Below are 17,700 nucleotides of genomic sequence, written 5' to 3'. Positions count from 1 at the left end.
TTTCATGATCTCCGTGAACTGGAGCGCATCTAAAAAAATAACTGAAACAAAATAAAGCTTGAAATGTCCAATTTTAAACGAACAAATTTGAATCGAAAGCAAATACTGTCTGATAATCCGCATGAACGGTGGATTTCTATCTAAAGGCGCACCCGCTTTACAGCGGAGATGGAGATATGTTTGCAGCCGACTGATTAGAAAATACTAGTTTATTAATAAAAACAATTAAAATGCCTCGTTATTTTTTCAGACACATTTATTATCATTAGCCTAGGCTATAAACCACCTATAGCCTAAATCAGCTCTCTGTATGTTTCCAGAGATGGCTCTTCTCATTCAGCCCTGCGGGAAAATAATTTGGCCTTAGAAAACCAGTAAAATCTAAAAAGAAAATCCATATTAATTTGTGAATATTTTAAATGTTTAATAAAGGGGCAAAACGTCATAAACAAAAAGTCAAATAATAGTTTACAAACTATTTAAAAAAAAAGTTTACAGTCGTTTTTATTTTTCACCACAGGTGACTTATATATAAAAAATATAGCCTATTTTTCAATTCTATTCTTCTATTTAAAGGATCTACAGAAACAGTGTTTGCACGATCGAGTTGTCTGTTTTCTAGTTTACCAAAGTGCTGTAGCCTAGGCCTTTTAAAACTATAAAAAATTAAAAACACAATAACAACCCTAACAATAAGCTATAAAAATGCAATAGCCTATATCAAGTTTGTTTCTTCATATTTCTATCTTTGTGGGGGCATTTGGCCCTCAAAATGTGGGTTAAACAACACACACACACAATATCCAATATATAAATCACAGACGCAGACGTCACGTTATAAGACAGACGCAAGTGTCATGTTCATTGAGACGAGTGCATGTTGCACAGTCATATTAAAGAACCGATCGCATCCGCTGGCACACTGCACTGAGCTGTGTTGAGTGGAGTGTTAAATACGTGTTAAATACGTGTTAGAGAAAAAAAAATTTTTTTTACTTCACTGCCACACGTGAATGACGCGTGACGTCTGACTGGACGCTTCACTGCCACGCGTGATTTACGTGACGTCAGCGTGACGTCTGCGTGACGTCTGCGTCACGTCTGCGTCTTAAAATGAATGGAATAAATAGCAGAAAGAAAAAAAAAATAAGACGTTGAGTGAGACGTTCATTGAGACGAGTGCATGTAGCAAAGTCATAATAAAGAGCCGATCGGAACGCCATACGCTGCCAGTGCAAGCACAAAAGTAGTCCCGGCCCGCGCGTGTAGCCTGTCAGATACACCGCCGCCAATCAAATTACGGCGTTTCTTGTACTGTCGTTGTTTTGGCCGTTGGAATCGATCCAAATAGCAGCGCAAAGATCCAAATAGCAGTTCAAAGGAGCTTGCTAAATATTGGTGGGGACAAATTTGTCATCTCAAAATATTGATTGGGACTAGTACCTAGCGTCCCCCCCTAAACCTACGCCCATGAAACCAAGGACTCAAACCATATCTAAAGAGGTTGGAGTTAATTATTCTGACTTAGACCAGGGAGTAACCCCCTAGCAACGAGCCAGAGAACCCTAGCAACGCCCTAGCAACCATTCAAAACATTTTGCGGGTCTTTTGCACTCTTTTTTCCCCCTGAAAATGTGAAAATCTAGGTTCTTTCGTGTGTTAAATGTTCAAGTATTTCTTGAGCCGCTATCATTTTTCATCCTGCTGGCTTTTCCTTCATTGTCTCTTCCTTTACTCTTACTATGATGTCTAGCAGCCGCAGGGACTTTGAAATCTGTGGTACAGCTGTGCTTTAATTAGAAACCTCATCATTTATTAGTCAAAGAGAAGCACTGTGGAATTTTCTGACATTTGTTAAAGCCAGCCTAGATTGCTATCGATGTTTCTAGGTTTAATTATATATGCTGCTCTTTCTAGTTTCGATTAGCCTACTTTACCTATCTTGAAATAAACCCTTGAAAGACGTGCTATAGCATTGCAGGTGTCTCTCATTGCTCATCTTGCATTATTATAAAATGCCTTGCGGTGCGCAGCAAATGCATTAAAACACCCATTACCAATGTTTTATTTACAAGGCAAACAGTGGCATGCATTTAAGCCATTGTGAGGTCAGAGGTGCATTCTGGATAATGCTGAATGAGGTTGACATGTAGCTGCCATGGCCTGATGACTAATTCACATTACAGCACACAAGCCTGAGCCCGACCCAAACGGGTATCAATCCTGACCTTTAATTATTTCAATTAAGCCATGGTTTGTTAACCGACCCACCCTGCACCTATAGACTTTAGAGACAGAGGCCAGAAACATTTACTCTGTGCAAATGCACAAATGCAGAAGCCAGACATGCTGTGCTATTGTACTTAACATGCATGTTGGCATTACTTTAGAGTTAAAACCTCAGTAATGATATTTATATAAAAAGTTCCAACTTTATCCACATAAACACAATATACACATATTTGGGCGATATAAACTATATAACAAATCTCAACTGCTTGATTGCTTATATCATTACAAAATGTAAACTGGGGAAAATCATATTATCATATCTGCTAAATGCGACTATAAGGCATGAAGATATTATAAACATTAACATCATGATTTTCTGTAAAGCTGCTTTGAAAAATGTATTGTGAGAAACGCTATACAAATAAATTTGACTTGACTTGAATATCATTTTTGTTATTTTATCCTTTTTTATATATTTTTTAAATTCATGTGCAATCATTTTTTTAAATGATTTTATGATTTTACAAAACTGTTTTAATATGACCTTCACAATAATAATAATTATTATTATGTATTCATATATATTTTTAAGTTATTAACTATTGAGGCATCAAAGTGCACATAGTTTAAGAAAAAAATCCACTTGAGTTGCATTATGAATTGCAATTGCAATACGTTTCGTATAATACATATATGAGATCAACCTTGTGTAGAAAGGTTGGCCTTTCAGTTTTTAGTTATGATGGAGGTAATTTGCAGTAATATTACCCTTGATGGCTTAATGTATTGTATGACAGTCTTGAATGAATTAGAGAAGGTGCAAAGACATGTATGTGATATTATGGGATATATATTGTATGACTTGTAACCTGCAGACCAACCACTGTTGTACGTTGTGTATGGTTGACCTACAGACCTCCACGCCTCTGCAGATTAGCAGCATTTGGAGAACATGAGATTTTTGCCCCTCTGGGAAATAGGATTCATGTAGACACAGCAGACCTGAAAGCCTGTTGTTGTTTGATGAATGAGTTACCCAGCAAAATAACCACTCCAGCAGCTAAAATTAATGAGAAATATGTTCCACTACTAGCACAGAGTTGAGCTGGAGACAGGCTTCTTTAGCAGCATTAAACACGCTCGGCGCACAACTATAATATATGTAATATGAATCTCTCAGTGCCTTGTCTAAATGTGATATTGCATCATTGTGATGAGACTGCATTTAGTGACCAGAATAGATTAAATTAGTGCTTACAAACAAATGCTCAGCGGCGACACTTCTGGGTGCTTCAGGCTGTCTTAGATTAGGGCTTTATTCAAACTGAGCTCTAAATGACTGAAAAATGACTTGGGGAACATGGGTTGAAGATAAGAGTCAAGGTTTTGTTGGTTAGCCCCTGCTGGTAGATGCGGGAACTAGGGTTGTAACGGTATACCGGTATGGCGATTTATCACGATATTGGCAAGGAACTACATCATTGTGGGGGGGAAATCATTATAGGCCATTTAAAAGTAGTTGAATTAGTATGATTAACTTTTATTTTTTTGGAAGCAGCATATACCGTTCAAAAGTTTGGTGTCGGTGAGATTTTTAAAAATATTTTTATATTTTATTTATTTTTATATATATATATCAAAAAATACAATAAAAATAATTTTGGGAAATATTATTACCATTACTGTTTTCTATTTGAATATATGTATTAAAATATTATTTATTCCTGTGATCAAAGCTGAATTTTCAGCATCATTACTCCAGTCTTCAGTGTCACATGATTCTTCAGAAATCATTCTAATAATATGCTGATTTGCTGCTCAAACAACATTTCCTCTTATCATCAATGTTGGAAGAGGTTTTTTTTTTTAATGATAATTATTTTCAAGATTCTTTGATGAATAGAAAGTTCAAAAGAACAGCATTTATTTGAAATAGAACTGTTGCATAACATTATAACTGTCTTTACTGTAATTTTGATCAATTTAATGCATTATTGCTGAATAAAAGTATTAATTTCTTTAAAAAAAATCTCACTGACAACTACTTTTTTTAACGGTAGTGTATAAATCGCAGATATTTCATCATATAGTAAATATTTAGTCTTTTTTTGAAGAATCCTAAAATGCATGAAATAGTCTTTTGTTCCACACAAATTGTGAGAATCAAGAATTCATGAATGCATGAAAATATGTGCATGTTTTTTTTGGTTATTAGTGGTGGTGATGGTTGAAGGGGAGGCTATACTGATCAAATCGAATTTTGCATTTCACAAAATTCAACTTGTAGGCCTACTATAAACTTGTCAGTATAAACTTACACCATATTTCCTCTCTTTGAACAATAGGTTAACTTTGAAATGAACAAATATTATCACTTTACATAACGCTTAACAGATCATTAGACTGCAGTGCTGCTCAAGAGTCATTACTATAATTTGTCCTATTTATAGTTTGTTTGATGCCGAGTCTTTGTGGGGTTCTGTAGCAGACAAAAAAAAATCCATTTAAGTACACTAGCTTTTTCTCTGAGAAATATTTCATTACAGTAAAAAGACCATTGAAAAAAATGTGTGGCAAACCCCAGGCATGCAGAGAGCGAGATGACACACATCATAACAATTACGCCCAAGAGCAAAGAGAGGGGAAGCATCTTCTCTGTTAAAGCTTCAGCACAGAACTCACCGCTGGAGGGAAGATCTCTGCTCGGTCAGTAACACAGAGGCTATAAGGAGACACAAAAAGTAAATAATTGCAAGCTCAGGTAACCCCATTTATTCTGAAAGCAGGTGAAATAGGACGGTTGCCATGAGACAACATTATGGTTTGTTTCAGCTTGAGGTATCGCCATCCTTTATAAAAATGGTACAAGAACATGGCCATAGTCCCCATGTTAGTTTTTTATAACAGTCACCACATATTTAAAAAGCCATCAGGAATTAAAATCCTTGATTTTTGCATATTCTGAAGAAAATGTGATGCTAGGGTATTGTGGGTGGTTGCCAAGGTGTTGCTATGCGGACACTAAGGTATTTTGACTGGTCTTTAACATGTTGCTTTATAATTGGTGTGGTGTTTGGGGTGGTTGCTAGGTCGTTAGGTTGCTTACTGGTCCAATTCTAAAAAGTGTTTTCTAGGGTATTCTGAGTGGTTGCTAGGGTGTTGCTAAGGTGTTCTGAGTGGCCTTAAGCATGTTGCTATGTCATTGGTGTGTTGCTGTGGGTGATTGCTAGCAGATAAGTTTGCTTACTGGTCCATATTTTTTCAATAGCACTCACACTTTGTGGGTTCTAGGGTATTCTGAGTGGTTGCTAGGGTGTTGCTAAGGTGCTTTGAGTGGCCTTAAGCATCTTGCTATATCATGGTATGTTGTTCTGGGTGGTTGCTAGGAGATAAGTTTGCTTACTGGTCCAATTTTAAATAGCACTCACACTTTGTGGGGTCTAGGGTATTCTGAGTGGTTGCTAGGGTGTTGCTAAGGTGTTTTGAGGGGCCTTAAGCATGTTGGTATATCATTGGTATGGTGTTCTGGGTGGTTGCTATGAGATAAGTTTGCTTACTGGTCCAATTTTAAATAGTACTCAAACAATGTTGTTTCTAGGGTTTTCTGAGTGGTTGCTAGGCTGTTGCTAAGGTGTTTTGCGTGGCCTTAATCATGTTGCTATATCATTGGTGTGGTGTTTGGGGTGGTTGCTATAGGTCATTGGGTTGCTTACAGGTCCAATTTTAAATAGTACTTAAACTTTGTGGTTACTAGGGTATTCTGAGTGGTTGGTAGGGTGTTGCTACGCACTTGCTAAGTGGCCTTTAAGCGTGTTGCTATATCATTGGTAGAGGTTTTTTGGGTGGTTGCTATGTGATAAGTGTGCTTACTGGTCAAATATTACTCAAACTTTGTGATTTCTAGGCTATTATGAGTGATTTCTAACCTCATATTGGTTACTAGATATGACTTGGACAACTCCTTTAAAATTGCCATCTATGAGACTTTGTTGTTTTATCATCTTCCATGCAAAAATGAATATATTAACTAACTGTAAACAGCAGTAAGTAATAGTAAACAGCACTAAAAACATCAACAGCTTTACATTCAGAGTTCTGTAGCACTCATCGCCCAGCAGGAGACTTCAGATAATTATCACACTGCTTACGCCATGACCACAGATAATCCCGCTTTCTCCTGCATCTCCTCCATTTCTCTTTCCATGACGTCAAAGGGCCTGTAGGGAACTTTAAAATATGCGGCGCAGCTAAGCCTTAATTAGAAAACCTCATAATTTAATCGTCAAAGAGAAGTTATTGTGCCTGGTTTAACTTCTGTGCAGGGATGCTCTGTCTTGTTTGTTTTGCTAAAGCAGATCTTTTGGAATAGCTGCGAGCATCGAAGATTGGCTGGGTTCAACTGGACGGGCAAAATGTATAGAGCCCAACCTCTGCGCTCCTAACTCGCCGCTAAATGAGGGACTTGATCTTCTCAGACAAGGAAATGACCGCGGCTCAGCTGGCAGTTCTCAAAAACTGCTTAGAGAAGGCAACCGGGCACAAATCGTCCGAGAAATGTTTTCTGAATTTTAATGAGGTGGCATAGGCTATCTTGGCTCGGGGCTCATGCGAATCCCGTGTTCTCTATCTGTGCTTTGCAGTTGTGCGGTAGATGATGGTGCGCTGCGTTGGATTGTCAGACTCTTTAATGTTGAATCCTTATCCAGTTGACTGTGGGCCATCTCTGGGATTTGATTTCTTCGGGGGCTTTGATGCAGTTTTTATTGCTAGTATAGAATACCTCCCTCTAGCCTACAAAGAGCCATAGAGCTTCGTAATGAAGATGTTAGCGTCTGAAATTTGCATGGAAGCACGCCGAGATCAATGCAGCGTTGCCTGTAGCACATTGAAATTCAACTGCTGAGTTTGCCTGTGTTAAACTTCCTGGAAATATCTCTGAGGGATGGAGGTTTCCGCTTAAAACTAACAAACATCACACAACTGTCTAAACTCATTCATATACGCTTTTAGATATGTTTGGAATAACATTCTTACACACTACTCTTACTAATTTATGCATGTAGTGTTTAGGCTATATTGTGGACAGCATGAAAATGATCTGTAAGACCCGCATTAACATGTATGTGTGTATTTAAATATTTATAATACATTTATAAATGCATTTTATTTCAAAACCCTCTAGGACACCATACAAACTTAAGAACAATCATAAAAATACAAGACGGACAATACATAATAAGGATTAAAATTAATCAGCAAAAACCAATGAAAAAGTTTATATGGGTCATTGACGAATAAGGTTTTTAAAAGTGTAAAAAAATAGAATGGAGAGATAACTATATTTGAAACCATTTTTTAGTTTACCTAGGTGTTAACAATAAGATTTTGTGGTTTGTACAATCAATTAACACTGTTTTTTGTCATTTTTTACAAGATGGAAAAAATGTGTCACCAAAAAAGTCATTTGGTTTAACCACTGATTTGAAAGATAAAAACTGATTTGACATTGATGTTGAGATAGTATATAGTGTGAGAAATATGAAATAAAATTATCACTGATCTCATAAATGTAATCATTTATTGGACTACTCTAATTAAAGTAAGTAAAACATTGCACAGGGAAAGGAGAAAAGGGGAAATGTAAAAAAAAAGAGCCTTATCTGCTTTATATTTGTATTATTGTTGTTCCTTTGGTTATTAAAAACAATATTATTCCATTTAAATATTTACTATATATGTTTTACTGAATGACCTTTTGACACTTCAAAATCTTTAAAATACCTTTATATGTAGTAAAATATAATTAAAACCTTTTGGATTCAATAAAAGAGATAAAGTTGTACTACCTTACATACTTTGGATGTTATATATTTGTTTTTTAAATTATTTTTTTTATACCTTGCTTTTATATTTTTCGTTTTATAGTTGTTTTCCCCTAAAATTCCATCCATCCATCCATCCATCCATCCATCCATCCATCCATCCATCCATCCATCCATCCATCCATCCATCCATCCATCCATCCATCCATCCATCCATCCATCCATCCATCCATCCATACATCCATACATCCATACATCCATCCATACATCCATCCATACATCCATACATCCATCCATACAAAACTGCTGAAAAGCCGTAGAAAGTCCGCGCCAAATACTGGAAAAAGTATCTTTTTGCATTGGGACTCTTAATAAAGTATTTTTTTGTAAGATATCTTCAACTGTTATGTATTCGAGCTCCTCTCCTTGTTGAACTTAAAAATGTAGATGTCAATGTAACTACTAACTACTACAGGCTGCAACTTTTACTTGAAACTCCCATGTGTGTGAACTGTTGGGCATGTTGCATTTTTCCATTAAATTACTTAAGGATGAACTTGTGTTTTCAGAGCTGTGAGCATGTTGTAGGATATTATGCACTCTGCTCATAAACTCATTTTTGGGTAAATGGTTTACTCTTTAAAGGTCAGAATTGCTGCGTGTCATTGGGTTCTTTTGGAACTATTGAAGAATGTACTGAATGCAAGCAAACAACCTTTACAAACTTCATTAATATATTCTCCATCGGCCACAAGTTTTCAGGGAAGCATTGAAGGGGAACAAAATGACATTTTTTTTGTGACTAATTGTTATGACATGTCTCCCCAAAATGTCATAGTGTCATAGTTTTGTTTTTTGTACTTTTAATGGTGATTCTCATTACTTTAATCCAAAGATTATGCAACTAATTCTACCATGGTGTATACTTACTTTTCATGTATATAATATAAAATATATGTTGTAAATAAACTTAATTATTATTCAAATAATGTCACAATGCAAACACTCATAAAAGTCTAAAAATAGACTTAATTTTCTGTAAGCAAAAAACATTTCTTATTTCCCCCCTTATGAATTGGGTGTGAAATATGACTTAGACATGTTCTTGACAGGTTTTGTAAGTTTCATCCTCGTTCTAACCAATTAATTTCATTTTTTTGACTGGTGGGAGTCAAAATCAGTGAGCCACTTTGCTTAAAAATTCATCATTCTCCCTGAAGCATCCTCATGTCGTTCTCATTCAAGACTCGGACAGATTGGACAGACATTTCAATTGCTGTTGAAACTGTAACTCTCTCAGCGGGGAGTGTGTTCTTCTGTGGAGGAACGCGGGTCTTGGAGAAAAGGTCGACAAAAGGCAGTGTGTGTAAGAGAAACGACGCCTGCGGACTCTAAATGTCGCTTTGTGTGTGCTTCATTGTTCCATTGAGCAGCATTGTAATAAATCAATGTCGAATGTGGCCTCCTGAGCGCTCCATATTATGGAAGATGTCTGACATAGTGTGTGTGTGTGTGTGTGTGTGTGTGACTTACTGTACAGGGGAAAAAACTACAGGCTGGAGATTCAGGATGCTTCTGCGCTGGAATCTGCCAGGGTTTTGGACTACACAATGTAGGTAACACTAGCCTTTTGACAATATTCTGTATGTCTCAATATTTATGTACTCGGAAATCATGTTTTCTCATGTTCTGGTAGAGAAAATATATTCTCAGTAAGATTTATTGTTTATTTTTCTATTCTATTTCTAGAAAATATTCTACTTTTAGCTCAACTGTTTTCAACTTTTATGATAATCAGAAATGTTTCTTGAGCAGCAAGTCAGCATATCATAATGATTTCTGAAGGATCATGTGACACTGAAGACTGGAGTAATGATGCTGAAAATTCATTTTTGATCAGAAAAGTTATTTTTAATTTAAACAATATTTCACAATATGAATTTTTACTGTATTTTTGATCAAATAAATTTACCTTGGTGAGCATCAGAGCATAAGCACATCTTTCAAAAACATTATAAAATCTTACTGACCCCAAACTTTTGAATGATAGTGTATGTATAAAACAAACAATAATTCAGCACGTTTACATTTTGATGGAGGATGTCAACTTCCCAAAATAATTTATTGTCCCAATGTAATCATTTTCATTTATATGCACCCATATAACAATCCATAACAATATATTTTTTTAAATGCATAGAAATGCCTGCACAATATACAAAAATGCTGTAGACATGGTGACAGATAAACAGTTGAATCCAGAGTTCTGAATCAAATCAGTTTGAACTGATTCACAAAATGAGTTGATACATTCACATGTATTCAATGTGTTGACGTAATTTCCAGTGAAACAGGGCGGGGCATATCGAACAGCTCCTCCCCTTTTTTAAAACAGCCAATAGCGTTTAGTTTATATCACAGCTCAGCCAGAGCTGTTGAGCTCAGTAAAGCTGCAGTTTCTTCCTAATCTCTAACCATTTCTCCTCCTGATCTCCTCCATATTGCTTCTGTCCAGAATTCTAACGGGTCCGATACGTTTTCTTGTCTGCGCCGACTCGCGCACATGATCCGCTTTGTGTATCGTGTCTCTGGACCGGAGCTGCGGCGGTTAGCGTGACACTAACGTGACACCAGACTTCATTCGCCCCAGTGGAAAGCATATTTACACTGCCTGAATGTTCCCTGTCCCCCATATAGTGCACTATGCGCCATTCACGATGTGGAAAATAGTGAATGTGTGAACAAGATTTCTGCCACAGCTTCAGCGTCTATTTATAATGTAGGGGGCGGGGCTTCAGATTCTAGATAGCATTTGATTGGACAGAAAAAGCTGAAGTGCAGAGTGATGTCATCAAAATCGTCAATCCATATTGGTGGAAGGGGAGACTGTAAATTTTGAACGCTTATATCTTCTAAATGCAATTTCTTTTTGGAGCAGACTAGCTTATAGATAACATATTCATACTAAAAGCTTCATTGTTCATTTCATAGGGACTTCAACACCATTTTTGTTAAAGTAGGATTGCAAAACTAGTCAGATTGCAAGCGATATTCATGATGTTGCATCCTATCAAAGATATCATAATCAGCACAAATACATTGCGAAGCTGTTTTCTCTGTATGTTTGGCCCACAAACACAATCATTCTGGCATAATGTCTTTAGCTAAAGCTACAGGGGACTGTGAAAGCAGGTGAGCACTTTGTGGATCTGCTGTATTCACAACATGTTCTTTAGAAGAGAATAGGACACACGACAGCATTCTGTACAACAGTTCTGTTCTTTTCTGTGCCAAGAGGATTTTTCTCTCATTAGCACATCAATCCACATAATCTGCAGCTCTATACGGGTGCTAGTGCGCTGTCAGACTCGACAATACGAGGGAATCTCTGCTTTCCTAACATAGATTCCTATTTTGAAACAAATGGCAACAAGCTGAATGAGAAAGACGTTGCCATTTTAAGCCGCAACAACAGGCTTCAAACATGATCCATCCGTCAGCGCCACGCATTTGTTCACGTCTCTCTCCTGAACGCCTCTCAAACTTCTGTCAGCGTGCCGCAACTGTCAGTTACCTGTGGGGAAACGTAGAGACAAAGACGACGGGGACGAGTCAACTGGAATTCACCGGTCAATCAATCACGCGTGGGAGTTTGGGAACGGCAGAGTTGATCTGGAGCGACTCGTTTAAAAAACCATTAGTGTACAGTGGTGGGTTGTCTGTCAGATGGGAGTGTAATTGATGTGAATGAGCAGGTGATTAGTGCAATGCTCATATATCATCCCATCTGGCTCCCGTCGCAGCACCCCACCAGTCAGCACGCGGGACACTGGGACATCGAGATTGTGGACTGGGTCATTAAGGTCTGCTGAGATAAGAGGACACACACATATACACACCCTAATAGCACTTTGATTCTTTCCACAGCTGGAAACTGCAGATCTCGCTCGGAACTGGTCGGACTTATCAGAGGGCTGAATGATGACGTATCTAAAGGAGTTTGAGTAAGTAAAGTAATCTAATTTAGCAGACAGAAGTTATTTAAATATATAATCATAATACTGTATACACTACTGTTCAAAAGTTTTTGAAAGAAGTTTCTTTTTCTCACCAAGGCTGCATTTATTTGATCGGAAATACATTTAAACAGTAAAAAATGTCAATTTAATACTATTACATTTCCCATTTTTCAGCATCATTACTTCAGTCTTCTGTGTCACATCTTCAGAAATCATTATAATATGCTGATTTTCTGCTCAAGAAAAATTTCTGATCTTTATCAATGTTAAAAACAGTTGTGCTGCTTTTTTGTGTTAATAACTGTGATATTTTTGATCAGGATCCTTTGATGAATAGAAAGTTCAAAAGAAAAGTTTTTTACTTTAGTACAGTCTTTGTCACTTTAGATCAATTTAATGCATCCTTGCTGAATAAAAGTTTCAATTTCTTAAAAAAAAAGACTTACTGACCCTAAACTTTTGAATGGTAATGTATATGTATATATATTTTTTAATAAAAAACGTCTCGGTTACGTATGGTAACCCTCGTTCCCTGAGTAGGGAACGGAGACGTCTCGTCCCAATTCGTTGGAAACTCCTCCGACGAGACGTAGGAGTTCCCGAACGAGAGGGAACTTACTTTATTAGTTAAATTTCATATTCATGACTATGAAATTTACCAATAAGAAGCCTTTTTTTTTTTTTTTTTCTTAAAAGAGATTGATGAATATGATGAATTGGACCAATAAGCAATTCAAATATGTGAAGTTCTGCTCTGTTTTTCAGAGTTTTGTGAAATTAGGCCTTGTATGCAAATGCTCAGCACAGGCATTGTAGATGAGGGATTCTGTGATCAGATATTTTGGATATGTTCCCCAAAAATATCACATAGATTTCTTGTTTTGAGTCGTGTTCAGCTCCATTTGGTCAGCAAGTCCTTCTGAACAACATCCAGTGTTGACAAAATCATGTTTTTGAGTCATTGGTTTGATTTCCCTTCTAACAAAACACTGCATTACCAATTGGCTACTTGCAATTAACATCATTTTAATCATTTATGGTCTTCAGTCACATTTTTACACATTTGTAAATTGCACTCTTTTATTGAAGTGCCTTTGTTCTTTTTTTCTTATTGTTGAATGAGGAAACCTCATATTCTGTTCCTTCAGCTCTTTTACTCTTTTACTATCACCAATTTGATCACAGATTCCTAAAGGCATAGTTCACTCACCCTCATATCGTTCCAAACCCGTAATAATTTCGTCCATCTTCGGAAACACAAATTAAGATCTTTTTAACTCTTTCCCCGCCAGTGTTTTTGAAAAAAGTTGCCAGCCACCGCCAGCATTTTTTAAATCATTTTAACAAAAGTTTCATGGCCTCCAGAATATTTTGTTGTATGAATATCTGAATATGCAATATATCAAAAGAAAGAACAGACCCTCTGCTTTTAAACAACAACATCCAATCTTTTTTTTAATCAACACTTGAATATGGGTAAGTTTCATTAAAAAAAGCAACATTTTGAGCAAAAAACTGAGAAAATCGTGTTTTTGTCAATAAACGTATTCAGAACGATGATCAAAACACAGATGGAGTAGATCGAGTCCATCGACACCCCCAAAGCTTCACAGTCCTGTAGCTCGTCCTGGGTCGACATTTCATTCAGTAACATTAGACAGTTTTGATATATATGCTGTTTAATGTTGATGATCTCATTATTTTACATGTGTTTGCATATGATATCGCATGTTTCTGCTTCTTCTTCGACCTATGTTTTGATCAGGAGATCCCTACCATATAACAGTGAAAACACGGAAAGCCGGAAATTTCCATCAATGGTGGGAAAGTTGATAAAATCTGAGAGATTTCTGTTCCTCCATTGACACTTTCAAGCCCCAGAAAGATAAAAACATCCTAAAAGTAATCCATGTGACTCCAGTGGTTAAACCTCCAACGTCTCCTCTCGCATCAATACAACACGCATACGCCGTGATGCTCTCATTTCATTTCATTTTTTATGTATTTGCATGGGACAGTGCATATTAATGAACGTAGAGTAGAAGTTGACGTAAATACGCCGGATTTAGCACAATGCTAATTTCCATCCGTAGTCCCAGACATAGAAAACAACAAACAAAATAACATAAACAAAAAACATACCTAACAACTAATAGTCATATAAAGCTAAAAAAACATTAAAAGTACCCATATAAAATACTTATTATAATAATTATTCAAGGTGCGTAAATGCCTGTGCATAGAGGCATTGGGGTATATAAATCTACCCATCTGTCTACCTATCGAAATCTACCTTCTTACCTAATGTTCACATTTTTGATTATTATTCAGCCATCTTTTAAGCTGTTTCTTAAATGAAACAAAAGTGGGGCTACCTCTAATTTCCGTTGGCATTCTGTTCCAATTTGTGCAGCCTTTAATAGAGAGGACGTTTTGACGTTTTGTGCAAAAGTAGGCTTTCTAAATTGTAGTTCACAATCCCCCCCGAGTAATTGACCTAGTACTAGTCTCGCTATTTCTCTTTTTGATAAAATCCCCCAGGGTTGGTGGGGCCATTCATTGGTCTATATATAAGACAGCTACTTTTAAAAACTTTAAGATTTTCAAAACTTAGGAGGTGATACTTCTCTAGAATTGAACAAATGTGAAACGACTGTGGTTTCCTATCATGTAGAGTTGACCAAAGGGTTTTAGTGCAGTAACACCAGCAAATGACCAGACTGTGAAGCAGTATTCAAAGTGAGAAAAAATCATACAATGGAGATAGGATTTTTGCAGCCTCTGTTGTAATGAAAGATTTGTTTGTCATTTTTTAAATTAAATTTTATAGCATTGGTTACCTTTTTTATGTGTTTTGTGAAAGTGAGGTTCGAATCTAGTATAACCCCAAGGTACTTAAACTGGGCTACCAACTTCAATTCCTCAAAACACAGAAGATGTAATTCTTGTTGGTGTTTTTTCAGTGGGTGTCTTGCAGTCAAATAATATAGTATTTGGCTTCACAGGTTTTTTTTTTTTTTTTTTGTAAACATTGTAAGAAATTGTAGTCTGCCTCGACCCAGATTCCACTCCAAAATATATTTTAGAATGAGCTCATCCCCAAAATGGCTTAATTATCATAGAGATGAAGGAAGTCAAGTTATATCGGGTTGATCACATCCTGAGCAAATGGTCATCATCAATTGTAGAATGGGAATGGGTGCGGGACACAGAGAACCTTCTCAGACAATGGGATGTCACAACTTCATTAACATACAGACCACAGTTGTTGCAACAAGAGCAACTTCATTTACATTAAGAGTGGTAAAACTGTAACAGGATAAAAGGTTTGAGATTTGGATGTTCTGGGTTCATTCTGACGCCGGTGAACCCAAGGTGATTCATGTACCTTGCCACTGCTATGCTGTAATAAACTTCATTTTTGAGATCTTCGACGTCCACATACATTTTTCTTACAGCATCATAACAACGGTCTTTTTGGTATTAAGAGTGAGACTAATTTGATTTAACCAGTTTTGAACTTTGGTTAGTGCATTTGTAAGGTTTGTAGCTCTCGTGAACGTGTATTGGAGATTCACAGTTTGTAACCAAAGTGGAAAATTAGTTTTTTTTCCGCAAACAAAGCACTCGCGTCACTTCATGAAATTGAGGTTAAACCACTGGAGGCACATGGATTACTTTAATGATGTCTTTCTGGAGCTTGAAAGTGGTAGTTGCATAGGCTATCAATGGAGGGACAGAAAGCTCTCAGATTTCACTAAAAAGATCTTAATTTGTGTTTAAAAGATGAAAGAAAGTCTTACAGCTTTGGAACGACATGAGGGTGAGTAACAAATGACAGAATTTTCATTTTTGGGTGAACTAACCCTTTAAAGGGATACTCCACTTTTTTGGGAAATAGGCTCATTTTACAACTCCCCCAGAGTTAAACAGTTGAGTTTTACCTTTTTCGAATCCTTTCAGCCGATCTCCGGGTCTGGCGGTCCCACTTTTAGCATAGCTTAGCATAATGAATTGAACCGGACAAGACCATTAGCATCTCCCTCAAAAAAATGAACAAAGAGTTTCGATATTTTTCCTATTTAAAACTTGACTCTTCTGTAGTTACATTGTGTACTAAGATCGACGGAAAATGAAAAGTTGCGATTTTCTAGGCTGATATGGCTAGGAACTATACTCTCATTCCAGCGTAATAATCAAGAAACTTTGCTGCCGTACCATGGGTGAAGCAGGCGTAATGATATGACGCAGCGCATGCCACATGATAATAGGCTACTGAGCTGGGGACTATTATCAGGTGCTGCGTCATATCATTGCGCCTGCTTCACCCATGGTACTGGGTTAGTACTGGGCTAGTTCCTAGCCATATCAGCCTAGAAAATCGCAACTTTTCATTTTCCGTCGGTCTTAGTACACGATGTAACTACAGAAGAGTCAAGTTTTAAATAGGAAAAATATCAAAACTCTTTGTTCATTTTTTTGAGAGAGATGCTAATGGTCCTGTCCGATTCAATTCATTATGCTAAGCTATGCTAAAAGTGGGACCCCCAGACCCGGAGATCGGCTGAATGGATTCGAAAACGGTAAAACTCAACTGTTTAACTCTGGGGGAGTTGTAAAATGAGCCTATTTCCAAAAAAAGTGGAGTATCCCTTTAAGCCACCTCGGGTCACAGTTAGTGTTAATGTTCCTTTAGGCTATTTGCTTATGGTACAGTTTGTCTTAAATGTTGAAAAGGCAGATGCTCGCTCACCAGTCTATTGTCAGTGATTTGTTTGGTCGGCTTCTCAAATGCCATCGTTGTTTAGCCTGTTAGTTAATTCAGCATTATTTTGCCTCATTAGAGGTTGAGCACTGATGTTTGGTGTAATAGCACTGAAGCGTCTCTCTCCTCAGCACCAACATGAGTGTTTGCGAGTCGGATCATTTCTGCAGTGCAAGCACTCTCCTCCTCATTCGACAACACGAGCCACACGAAATATTATCTAGCCCTCTCTTGATTAATTAATAGCAGCAAGTATGAATAATAATTAAAATGCAATGTCCAAAGGGTCATTACAAACCCAAGGATGGGCTTTAATTTACTGTGCAAACAACGTGAATTGCAAATGGCCTCTGATATAACGAAGTGTATGCGTGGTGTATAAAGTTATGTTTACTAATTACAAGCTGGATGCTTTTAGGATTCATGTCTGCTGAGACTCGGATGACTTTTTAAAAAATATGTTTCTGGTTTTATTGCGAACAATTCAGTGCTCATTATTCTAAAGAAAAACGTTTGTCTTCATAATTATTTACAAGATTTCTAAATGTGCAGAAAAGGAAAGTTGTAGCCGAGGCGAAAAAGTAGTCGTGATAACTAATCTAATCACCTCGGCAACAACTTTTATTTTATGCGTCACTCAATTTCTGATGTGTAAAATCAAGTTCAAGAAGTAAAATGGCGTGTAAATGCGGTTTAATGTTGATTTTAAGCTGTAGGAGGAATGGTACGGTTTAGTTTTGTATTGATGAAGAAGAAAATAGTTTGAAATTGCCTGAAATGTCCGTTTTGTTCTGACCATTTTGTTCTACGTCATATGACTTTCAAACTAATAGGAACTTTCCGGGATGGTAAATGCATAATA

General features: G+C 36.9%; 1 long non-coding RNA gene across 1 annotated transcript in view; it reads left to right on the top strand.

Moving 5' to 3' along the window:
• The first annotated feature begins 9,603 nt into the window (after window positions 1–9,603).
• The window catches only part of LOC311278108, a 33,101-nt gene continuing 25,004 nt past the window's right edge, over window positions 9,604–17,700 (top strand). Inside the window, exons 1-2 of the long non-coding RNA XR_014625386.1 lie at window positions 9,604–9,670; window positions 11,982–12,058. This is a non-coding gene — a long non-coding RNA (uncharacterized lncRNA). The remainder of the gene's footprint in view (window positions 9,671–11,981; window positions 12,059–17,700) is intronic.

This window comes from Rutilus rutilus (assembly GCF_951802725.1).
Source record: "Rutilus rutilus genome assembly, chromosome: 19".
NCBI classification, from domain to species: domain Eukaryota; kingdom Metazoa; phylum Chordata; class Actinopteri; order Cypriniformes; family Leuciscidae; genus Rutilus; species Rutilus rutilus.
The sequence above is the reverse complement of the archived record's forward strand: the minus strand, read 5'-3'. Positions and strand labels throughout refer to the sequence as shown.